This window comes from Rhinolophus ferrumequinum, chromosome X (assembly GCF_004115265.2).
Source record: "Rhinolophus ferrumequinum isolate MPI-CBG mRhiFer1 chromosome X, mRhiFer1_v1.p, whole genome shotgun sequence".
Taxonomy (NCBI): Eukaryota; Metazoa; Chordata; class Mammalia; order Chiroptera; family Rhinolophidae; genus Rhinolophus; species Rhinolophus ferrumequinum.
Genome location: NC_046284.1, coordinates 107155828 through 107168204, shown reverse-complemented (window position 1 = coordinate 107168204; position 12377 = coordinate 107155828). Strand labels below are relative to the sequence as shown.

The following is a 12377-nucleotide window of genomic DNA, read 5'->3' as shown; positions in this document are numbered from 1 at the left end:
TGTTTGTCAGTGAATATCAATTCAACATTTTGTTGGTCGGTATTAGGGCTGGAGGCAACCTCAAGGGCATAGAGAAAAACCTGCAAATCCTGCTGGATTTCCTCACATAACAATCCCCATGCTGCCCTTGATTGGGTCTTAACTGTTCTCAGGGCTAGTCATAATTGACTTCCATTTTTCCATCTACGAGATAGGCTACACATTATTTTTTTTAATGCCTTGACTTATTTGGTTTTGCTGTCCTTGAATATAAACCACTTTATGACTGATGGAAGACTTGGTTCGGATATTAGGATCTTGTCTTTCGACGTTCATCAAGAACTTGGGCTATGTCCACAGCGTATTTTTAATGAATAAAATTTGTGTAAAGAAAAATATTCCTTCTGTCCATTACTAACTAGGTTTTTAAACTTCCATTCATGGCTGATGTCTAGCCCATGTTTACTTGCAGTATCATTAATAGTTGTTTCTCTTTTACACCCAAGGACTTTTCCTTAAGGCGTCATGGATTGAGAGAATTAAATAGTGATTCTCTGAAGAGTACATTGTCTCTCTCTGCCTGGTGTGTTACCTCTTTATGGGTATCGGTGTGTTAGAACTTGCTCCCCTTTTGCTTCTTTCTGAATCTAGCCATCCCAGATTGTTCCCTAGGTGTTCTTAGACTTCGAGGGGCTAGACTCCTCTTGCAGACATCTCTAAAATCCTTATCGGAGGGGCTGAATCGGTCTCGTGATCAGCAGTTTTCAAAAGTCTGGTGACTCTTGGAGACACGTAGGAGTGATGTGGAAAGTCAGTGGAGATTTACCCCAGCTTTTAGAGAGCATTGAGAAGTGTACGTGGCTCTCCCAGAAAATAAGAGGGAATAGAATAGCCACTTGGAAGCTTCTTGCTTGGCAAAAGGGCAGAAGTGTTGACAGAACCTGCACTCATGTGATTTACTGTAGTTCCATTTTACTAGTTTCAGAATTGGGACACTTTTTTTTTTTTTTTTTTTTTTTGTCATTTGCTTCTAATAAGTACACTATCCAGGAGTTCAGGGCCAAAATGGCACTAAGTGAATTATTGATGGGTTCTTTTACATGGCAGAAGGCTAAAGAAAATGCAGCAAGAGAAGGGTATGAAATATATGTCTGACAGAAGGAACTTCACGAAACATTCTAAGAACCTTTTGTTTTATTTATGGAATTTTAATTATTGAAACGATTTTTCCTTCGAGTTTCCTTCCACCTGTTTGTGATCCCTAAATTGCAATTTAGGAATGAGTGAATTAGCTGAAATTTCCTTGCTCAGGGCATTTTCAGATCATTCGGTAATGCTTAGTGGTGTCTGGGTATTTATTAGTGGTAGGATATAAACTGAAACACTAGGTCATGCTTGCCCATGGTTCAAAGGCAGAGGTATCCTAACAAGTGACATCTGAAAAGCTTTCTCCTAAGAGTCACCTGGGGGCATATAAAAATCCAAACCCATGAATCCTACACCCAGAGATTCTAATTTAGGTGTGAGGTAGAATTTAGGAAGCTCAGCTTTTTAGAAAGTTCCCCCAGACAATTCTGACATGCAGCCAAGTTAGACAACCCCTGTCCTAGGCACTGTGAATACATTAGTTGGCTGGTTTCTAAATAAAAGAGAACTGAACACAGGTTGTTGTCCACAGGGAACAATTGGAGAACAGGAATATTCTTATAATCCATAGGTACACAATTACAGGGGAAACTTCATGTAGCATATATAAAAATCACTTCTCACTTTGTAAGTTCAAGTGAAATTGCTCTCTTCTGACTTGCTCTTCAAGGGAGACTTGCTGTAAAAATGAATTGAAAATCTGTGGGATCCAGAGGGCAAATATATTTATTCAATTTGGACCAAAGCCAGAACACCAATGGATGTTAACATGAAAAGTCTTGTGAAAAATAACAGTCGTTACACACAGGTATATGATTGAGAGTGGAATCTAAGTATCGTCTGTCAACAAGTGCCCTGGAACTGGCCTGTGAAATATTTACTGTAGACACCACTTTACTGTCAGTACCTAGCAACATTTCCTTCGCTAAGACTGTTTTTGCCATTTCCATTAGAAACCCTGTATTTTAAGGGCTGTACCTGGATGGTGGTTTTAATTTTTGTTTGAAACTTGGCAATTTGACTTGGAAAAGGTATGTGCAAATTATTGAAAGAGGTTTATTTATTTTTATGGTGAAAAGTAGCTCTTGTCAAAGCTTTTTTCCTGTGCTTTGCTTTCAAACAAAGCTTTACAGGCCATTAGTCCCTAATGTGAATTAACCCCCATTTGGTATTTTTCCCTTTCCTTTAAAATGGTAAAGAAAATTTACCATTTTTCCCTTTCACTTTGGTGAAGTGTTTACTGCCTGTTATTCACTTAGGTGAAGTGTTTAGTGCGAGTTCACTGTAATTACATAACATTTTAAAAATCTTATTTCTGTGGGACTTTGGCATTATTATTGTAACTGCTCTAGAATGTACGTAGATGGCATAATAGGTCCAAAGGAAGTTTTAAAGGAACATAGTGGCAACGTATGAAGTAAAAATCCATTTCCATAAAGGCAGCACATTACGGTTCCATTTGACTGCCTCATCCCATGGGGCCTTGGTCTAGGAAGGGATAAGTGAACAGTTCAGGGGAGACTCTTTGCCCAGTTGAGTCAATTAAGTCTGCTTTAAAAATGCAGGGAGAAAAGGAATCTCTTACTTTTCTCAACTGAGCCTTTTTAAGTTTATTTGGCAACAGTAAAAACAATACATTATATGGGGGAGACGTGAATCAGTTCAAATCTTTGCCCAATTGTGTCAATTAAGTCTGCTTAAAAAATGCAGGGAGAAAGGGAATCTTTTCTCAACTGAGCCTTTTTAAGTTTATTTGGCAACAGTAAAAACAATACATTGTATATTTCCTATTATGTTTTGAGTGCCACCCCAGAGGTCAGAGGAGTAAAGGTGACCCATGCTCCCTGCCCTGGAGGAGCTTAGAGTCTGTTGGGGACAAATTCAGCAGCAGCTCAGCGTGATTAACCACCCATCTTGTCAAACTGTTTTGGAAGGACAGAAGGAGAGCCACTAACTGCCTTTTAAAAATAGACCTTATTTTTTTAGAGCAATCTTAGGTTCACGGCAGAATTGAACAGAAGGTACAGAGAGTTCCCGTGTACCCCCCTCCCACACATGCACAGCCTCCCCCACTGTCAGCACCCCCACCAGAGTGGGGCATTTGTTACAATTGATGAACCTGCATTGACACTTACCATCCACAGTCCATAGTTTACCTTAGGGTTCACTCCTAGTGTTGGACATTCTCTGAATTTGGACAAATGTATAATGACATGTATCCACTATTATAGTTTCCTACAGATTAGTTTCATTGCCTTAAAAATCCCCTGTGCTCCCCCTACGCCTCCTCCCTCCCCCCAACCCCTGGCAACCAGTGGTCTTTTTACTAACTCCATAGTTTTGCCTTTTCCAGAAGGTCATGTGCAGTTCGCCCTTGGACAGCAGGGGGATTAGGAGCACTGACCGTCTTTACCCCGTGCAGTCAAAAATACATTTATAATATTTATTGAAAAACATGTGCATGTAAGTGGACCTGTGCAGTTAAAACTCGTGTTGTTCAAGGGTCAACTGTAGTTGGAATCCTACAGTTTGTAGCCTTGTCAGATTGGCTTCTTTCACTTAATGAGATGTATTTTAGATTTCCTCTGTGTCTTTTCATGGCTTGATATAACTCTTTTTCTTTTAGCGATGAATAATATTGCATTGTATGTACCACAGTTTATTTATCCATTCACCCACTGAAGGACATCTTGGTTGCTTCCAGGTGTTGGCAGTTATGAATAAAGCTGCTATAAACATCCGTGTACAGGTTTTTGTGTAGACATAGTTTTCAAATTCTTTGGGTAAATACCAAGTAGTGTGATTGCTAGATTTTATGCTAAGCGTATGTTTAGTTTTGTAAGAAACTGCCAAACTGTCTTCCAAAGTAGCTGTACCATTTTGCACTCTCACTGGCAGTGAGTGAGACTTCCTGGTGCCCCACATGCTCACCAACATTTGGCGTTGTCAGTGTTCCAGATTTTGGCCATTCTAATAAGTGTGTAGTGGTACCTTGTTTTTACTTGCATTTCCCTGATGACATATGATTTGGAGTATCTTTTCATAGGCTCATTTGCCATTTGTGTATCTTCTTTGGTGAGGTGTCTTTGGCCCAGTTTTTTAATCTGGTTGTTTCCTTATTGTGTTTTTCTTAAGAGTTCTTTGTGTATTTTGGATAACCACCCTTTATCATTATTAGAGTGAATAAGAACCATTTATGTGTTTTTTGCAAATACCTTCTCCCAGTCTGTGGCTTGTCTTTTTATTCTTTGAACACTAATTGTCTTTTCACTTTAGTGTTTGATCTTTCCCTCTGTACGTGTCTGTATCCTAATCTTTTCTTCTAAGGTCACCAGTCCTGTCCTGTTGGTTTAGATCCCACCCTGGTGACCTCATTTTAATTTAATTACCGCTTTAAGGCCCTATCTCCAAATACAGTCCCAGTTTGAGGTACTAAATTGAGGGGGGTCACGGTCCAGCCCGTAACAGATGGTCTTCGTGGTGAATTTCTCTTTAAACACCTCTAAACACATTGCATCTGTCTTTGCCAGAATTGAAACAGCAGGATTTAAAACTCTGTGTTGAAGAAAGGAATTGGAGCTACAGCATCAGTGTTAGCGAAAACATGGTGCTTTAACCTCGGCCTTATCACAAAAAGCATGTTAGGAAGCCCAGTTTCTCCATAGAGCCTCTTTAGGCCCAGAAGGACTGTTCTTCAGGTCCGCCCTGTTTCTTGCAAAGGGATATGGGTGGCTTAAGAGTGCCACAGCCTGCTGAGCAGCACCTGTCAAGGTTGCTCTGCTCCCTGCACCTCTCATCCAGGTGACATCTCACAGTCACTTCCCCCTCTTGAGCTTTTGTGTTCCCTCCCACCTGCTTGCTTTACCTTGTTTCTCTTAAACTTTTCCATTTCTCGTTATTGTTGCTCTACTGTCTTTTCTTTAGGCCTGTTGGTAACATCTGTAGACATTTGTCATTTCTGTTAGTGTCACCCAGGATTAGGCTGTCCCTTTGTAAGGTACTTTATTCTTTCCTGTCACCCTTTCACATGTCTAACACAGGCCCTCGCAACAGCCCTGTGAGGGAGCAATGGATGTTGCCCCATAATAGTGATGAAGAAATTGAGTAATGTAATACAAGTTTCCTCTGCATTCCCGTAGCACCTGGTGAGTGCCCATCTCACAGGACTTATCCTGAATTGTTTTGACTTGCTCTTCATCTGAGTTCATTGAGGCAGAGGGTTATATCTTGTTTATCTGTGCTTTGCCCATCAGAGCCAGCTCACTATATTTTGTTGAAAAAATTCTTAGTGGAAAATAAGGCCGCACAAGCAACTTCAAGGATTTTGGAGGAATTAGTCCTAGGAAACAGTTCTGTCCATGAATGGAGGGCAACGTGCAGTAAAATTCTAGAATCTCCTGTATTGCTTGGCTTGACTCAGGTGTGCCATCGATTAATGTCACTAATGTTCCTTGACATTTTCAGATTTAATATCTGTTGCTTCAGCTCTTTATGAGTGATACTGAAGACAAGGGACACATCATCTCGTTTTGCTGGTGCCCAATTTGAATTGAGTTGGAAGAATGTCAAGTCATTTAACTACTAGTGAGGCAAGCTCACTGCCACTCTCCCACACTGCCACAGGGTCCTGTTCTTTGCTCACCATCAGTGAACTAGTAACACTCACAAAGTGGTAATAATTGTATTACTTCATGGAAAATGGGGACCCAAAAGAGAGACAACAGCTAGTATTGAAAAGTGAAGGAATCTTACGTGATTTTTCATTTTTTGTGCCAGAAAATAGTTTTATGGAAGAAATTATATGCTGTAGTGTATGTGGGAATTTGGAGCTTTCTGAGGGTTTCAAGACAGGTCCTTTTCAATGTTAAGGATTTCTACTCTATTTCCTGAACTGCTAAAGCGAAAGAAAGCAGAAGAGTTTCACCGTTGCTAGAAGTGCTGAAGTAAAAGGAGCAAAGAACCGCTGGAGTCCTCTCTAAGTCAGTTGACATTCTTCTCACTTTGTTAAACCCTCACAAGGCATTAAAAACAAGGCTGCGGCGTCAGAGCCTATTGGGTCCAGTTCTTCTTTCATCATTGTTTTAATTTTAAGCCCATGGGTTAGTACACTGAAAAAAATTATTGTTGGGTTTTGAAAATGAACCTTTTCTCTGTTTTTGATAACTAATAACAGGTAAAACACACACAAAACAATTCACACCTACCTAATACACAGAAAAATAACGGTAAAAAGTCACTTAAGCACCAATTCGCTCTTCTTAAAATTTTATTTTTATAATTGTGAAAAAATAATTCTTTAGAAATTATTTTGAAGTGGGTAACTTAAACTCCATTTTCCTTTTTTTTTTTTGTTTTCTTGCAAATAAAAATGATCTGAGGTTGGTTTGTTTTAAATTACTCCTTTGATTGTTTAAGTGAATTTTTATTGTAGGAGACTGAAGTGGCAGTTCAGAACGTAGTTAGCTATCTGTTTATGGTTAGGAAGTGATTGTGGAAATACATAAAGAATTTTGATAATAGAAAAAGTGGCTCACAAAATCCTGAGCTTCTGGGGCTTTTTGTTGTTGATGTTAGATATTACATATTTTTAATCTTTAATGACTTAGGGAAATCCTGATAACATAATGGTCAAGTCCCAAACTAAATAACCATTATGATTCAAATTTGTAGTTTATATGCAAGGTGAAAAATTAGTAAGAAACACTTGTTTTTTACAGTTGTTATCTCTGTGTGGCTTATAATTTTTATTTTCTCCTTTATACTTATATATACTTTCTAAGTTATATGATCTGAGCATGTGCTGCTTTTACAAGAAACAAATTATAAGCACTCAAATTTTACAAAGAAATGTTTTACTCAACTTGAAAGAATTCTTCAAATTATTTAGAAATTGAGGGGAAAAAATCACATACAGATAAACCGAAACCAGCTTTTTTCTCCTTGCCTTTTTTTCCAAGTCAAACCTAAGACCTTGTTACTCACTCAAGAGTGTGATCAATATACCAGCAGCACAGGAATCACCTGGGAACTTGTTAGAAATGCAAAATAGCAGGCTCTCCCCAGACTGACTTGCGTCTGCATCTGCTTTTTTAACAAGATTCCCAGGTGATTTGTAGACACAGTAAACTTGGAGAAGCACTGATTCAGGACACTCTCTCCCCTTTTAACATCTAAAGCCTACTTCCATTTCATTCATCCATTGATTAGAGCCATCCTTTTGGCAAAACTTGAAAATGACAAATGTGCAGACTACAGAAGGCCTACCCAGGTTTAAAGTAGAATTGGTATGACAGCCTGGTCTTTTGAAATATATTCTGTAATTAAGCTTAAAAATGTCATTGCTTAACTAGTACTGGGGCGGGGGGCGTGAAACATGATTTTTTTCACCTTGTTTCTTCTTTAACCAGAAGGAACAAGGGAGAAGTAAATTAGGGTTTTCAAAATGGCTTTCAGCTTCTCAAGATTAGTGGCTTATAAAAGAGAGAACTAACTAGAATACAGTTCTACACCAACTACATATGAAGGCCCACTCGATATGCGCTCAGAGTAAAGTACCCAGTCACCCCATTCTGGGCCTCGTTACAACACTGATTTAGCTCATTTATAAAGATTTCAAAGCGTTGAACTAGAACTTCTTTTGGAAATGAAAACAAGATTCTATTTCTTATATTTTGCTACTGAAAAGTTTACTTTGGAATTTACTTTTCCTACTGTTGCTGACTTTTCTATTTTTCTGCTCAGAACAAGAATGATGAAGTTGATCTTTTCCAATGGAGCCCCTTCACACCGCTTTGTTTTTCTCTCTGAATGCTACCAGTTTTGTTTTTTAACTAAAGATGACTTTACATTGTGACAGAAGCAAAACTATATTTTTCAGGAAATTGTCACCATAGTTGCTTTGCCCATAAGTCTTAACTCTGCACATTTTCTGTCATCCTCTTTAGGAAGGCTAATGTAATGTATGAAAGTTGCTATATATTTGAACAACAGTCTTCCAGATTCTAGTAACATGCCTTTCTTTAGCCCATTTCTGTAAATATGCTCTCGACTTCTGCACTTTTATGTACAAATGGACTTATAGGCATGCTATGACAACAGATGTGTCAGTAGTTTTACAAAATCCTTGCCTATTATGTCGTTTTAATGGGCAGGTTCCTTGTCCCTTTTGTGGTAACAAGTACAGCAACACAAACCAGCACACCCGTGTTGCCATCTCTGGGTGAGACAGCTGTGGTTGATGGTCTTCATTTGCAAAACATTTTGTCATTTTTTTTTTAATATTGAGCGTAGGAAAAACCTGATAAGATTTTTTTCATGTACTTTTAGAAAATATATTTCTATCACCAATGGGGGAAAATATTAAGCAATTTTCCAGCAGTTAGACCATAATGTGAGCTAATCACTTTAGTTTGAAGAAAAGTATTTTTAAACAGTTGAGCTAGTGAATTTACTTTTAAAATGTATTGTGCTTACACAGTAGATGGTTTTATTTCCATGATGTTTTTTACTACATAATTATACATCTTAATTACGTAATTACTATCATAATTATTATGTAATTGCATGTACTTCCACTAATTACAAAATCAGGAAGTGTAATTATCTAGTAAAAACTTTATGAAATTTCATGCATTAAAATTACTTAAAAGGCTATTCCAATGGTCTCTTGGAAGGCTTTCCACGATTAGCCTTAGTTCTGACCTTAGTTTAGAACTTGAACCCAGAGGCCCAGACCAGGACAACAACCACAAACAGACCGATACTAAACTGGGTGTTGTGGTATAGGTAAGATAGCCTTTGATCCTTATGTGTTAAAGCCAGGGAGCCCTTGAATTTCTTTGTAATTATGGAGCTGTGGTAAGAATAACGTCTTATATTTGAGGTAGGTATCACAAAAACTATCAATGGAAAGGGGAGTTCTTTCTTAGGAAAGATTTGACAGAATTGACAATCAAGGCATCTAGGTTACAAAACAGCCAGGCTATCTATAATTCTGTAATATGAATAGCTTATTTAGCTATCTCTGCCTTTAAAAGCATATTATTATTATTATTTAAAATTCTGTTTCCTTAGGTTGCAGAAGGCTTTTTTTCCAGTTTGTGTTTATATTTACTAAGATAGGAGCAAACATATCAAAAGAGCGTAATCTTTCTACTACTACTCGATGTCAAAAGCAGCTTTTGAGACATAAACATACACACACAAACATGTAACATCAGACTCTAAATAAAGACAGAAGGTTTAATTCAATAAAGCTATGATGCCTTTACTATTCAAAATGACATACAAATTGCACAGTGAAACAATAGTCATGACAGCAAATTAGATATGACATTTAAATTACACTACAAAGAGAAATCCCAGAACCATTTTTGGTCTGTGGGAGTCTATTTTAGCCCAGGTTTAAAACCCAGTCTAGAGAATGCTTTATTTCTAAGTAGGATAATGTTGTATAAGACTAATTGGAGGTTGGTTTAATTAATTACAGATTAATTGGGAGGACAGGACTTATAATACTCATGGCAGAGAAGAGAGTAGGTCCTTTAAGTATCATGAAAGAATTCACTGTAAGTTTCAGGAATATTAAATTATCTTCTTATAACATCTATCGTGATCTGTTCTTACATGACCTAAATAAAGGGCTAGATATACTAAATTTTCTTCCCCTCACAATTAGTGCTTCTCACTAAAATGTATTGAATCAGCTACTTAGCATGTATACCAGTTACTTCTTTTAAAAATGCAGCCTTAAACATAAAAAGTCTGTAGTCTTAGGAACAGGTGACATTCCATTTTTTTCTTTAAATACTTCTAAAGAAGCACTCTGTGGTTTTATCACTTATTGACTTTCTGGCTATTTTATACCAGCTAAAATTAATAATAAATGTGACTTTAAAAAAAAAGTTCTTGGAGGATATGAAAACACCGACCCCACTTGCTTCAAGCAAATTAGAGGATTTATAGTCATCCAGAATTCTTTCATGCTCTCGGGGATATTTGGGATTGAAAGAGGTTTAGTCCGACTCTAGTATTTTTCTCTAGTAGTTTGGGATTATTCTTAAATTGCATATCCTTTTCCTCTCAGGGATCTTTGCTCATTTACTTAGCCCAGAATTTAATGTCTCCATCATTTCTTATTTGTCTTCTCTCTGTTGTGATAACATTTCTTCTCAGAAGTGTTTATGCTCCCTCCATGAGACAGCACTTACCTCTCATGCATCTTCTTAATCTTTCGTTTTTGACCAATTGCATGTGCCACATCAGAATAGCCTTTAATGGTTAAAAGTTAAGGGTTTCTGCTTAGTCCTCACCCGAATTACAGTGCAGAGTTAATTTTTGAACTGACTGAATGTTTAAACTGACCAGGCTTTTGTTTTGCTTCGCTGTTTTGTCGCTTTTCATATAAATTGGCATATGTTTTCATTATCCTCTGTAATTCTTTAAATTTTCGATCATTATCTAAGGGAACCAACCATAACTTTGGAAGTTTAATTGTATTCTTGTGATAGCTCCAGTTATCCAGTAGTCCCAGGCCCAGATCTGCTGTTGATTTGCACATGATAAGTCAGTGCCCATTATTATTTTATGCTGTACTATCTTGTCCATATAATAGATGCCACCCCTCATATATAAAGCAAACCCATCATCAATTTGACTCATTCTTAGAGTAGTTCTTCCTGTAGTTGTCATGAATTTATTCAGATCCATCAGCATTCTCTACCTTGTGGCCAACAGGATGGTAACTAGACGGAATTAGTAGACTGTCAGTTGAGTTTGATTGAATTAACATTGATTGCATTCTCCCCATGTAAAGGCCCTGGGAAACCTTTCTTGCCTTGGTCTGTAGAGCCCTGCTAGCCTTAGCACTGTCCCTTAAAGCTTACGGCTTAAACCAGCTGTGCTCGCAGAAAGATAGGTTTGCCGGCTATTTAGATATTCTTGTTCTTTTCTTGTTTCAAGAAATTATCGTAAAACCAAAATTACAAATACTATCAAAACCAGGTCTGTGTAAGTCTGGTTTTCTCTGTTTCTCCCTTCTTCACACCCCCGGCCCCCCCCCCAAATTCAGTTAGCTGGTGTTTGTTGAGTCTCAGTCTTGTACGATATGTAAGGGATGCAAGTATAAGCAAGACCTGGTTTGGGCTTTGGAGGTAATATTTCTGATTGTTTTCTTATTCATGCATTCACCTCTAATCACCTACTTTTTATAGGACTTTACTTTTTGTGAAGAATATTCACGTCCCTTATCTTTTCCTTTTCCCAACGGGAAGGGTCAGTTGACAGTTTTCAGACTAAAAACAACAACAACAACAATCTCAAAGAGATGAAATGACCCTCCTGAGATAGCAAAGCTGGGGGTTGTGAGACCCAGCGTTCTTTGTGCTGTTGTCACAGCTGCCCTGTTCTTAATCTAGTAGGGAACGTCAGCCTGAAGGAAGTAAGTCTAATACAAGGGATTGGCGTAAAGTGCTGCAAAATCTCCACATACAGCTCGGGGAAGGAGTCCTGGTGGAGATGGGCGCTTAGTCAGGCCTTGAAGAGTAGATGAGATTTTAATAGGTCATGTCATTTGAGAATAAGTTTTGTCTTTCTCACTATTTTTTAAGTGGTCTATTGCTTATCTAGCTTTTATAAATCAGAGAACCTCATTTGGCAAATGCATGATGATTCTAAGTCATATCTGAATTGGAGGTTTCGTCAAAAAGTTCTCATTAAGAGGCTGGTCTGTGCAGAGCTTTAAAAAACCGAGACTGGAAACTGGAAGGCTGTTCTCTCATCACTCCCCACTGTAACCAGTGGTGGTACTTGGAAAGGAGTAGACGCCATCCTGCAGGATACATCTGTCAGAAGTGTATAAAAGTGTTTTCCTGTCTTAAATAAGTTAACTCAGAATATAATAATGTAAGTATTTTGACATGAAAATGTTACATACCATGATTTATCCACTTACCTTAAAACAGACGTCTTTAACTTTAAAAGAAGAAGTATGGTAAGACAAAACAAAACAGAACTAGGAATTAAAAGAGGTGAATGACAGACTGAACTATATAGCTTTATTTAGAAATAAATATAATTTTATTTAGAGATAAAAATGAAGCCTACTAGCATTATGACCGACCATAGAATGTAAAAATGTTTTACTTTAATTTTTACAATCATCGTGGTGAAAGTTTAGATATATGTAGGACCTGTTTATAAAGTAACTGTTTGCTGCTAAAATAATTCCCATGTTTTATTGGTATATATTGTCC

General features: G+C 37.7%; 1 protein-coding gene across 2 annotated transcripts in view; it reads left to right on the top strand.

The window, feature by feature from the left end:
• Positions 1 to 12377, top strand: part of POLA1 (DNA polymerase alpha 1, catalytic subunit) — a 282474-nt gene that overhangs the window by 222995 nt on the left and 47102 nt on the right. The gene's annotated exons all lie outside the window — the stretch shown is intronic.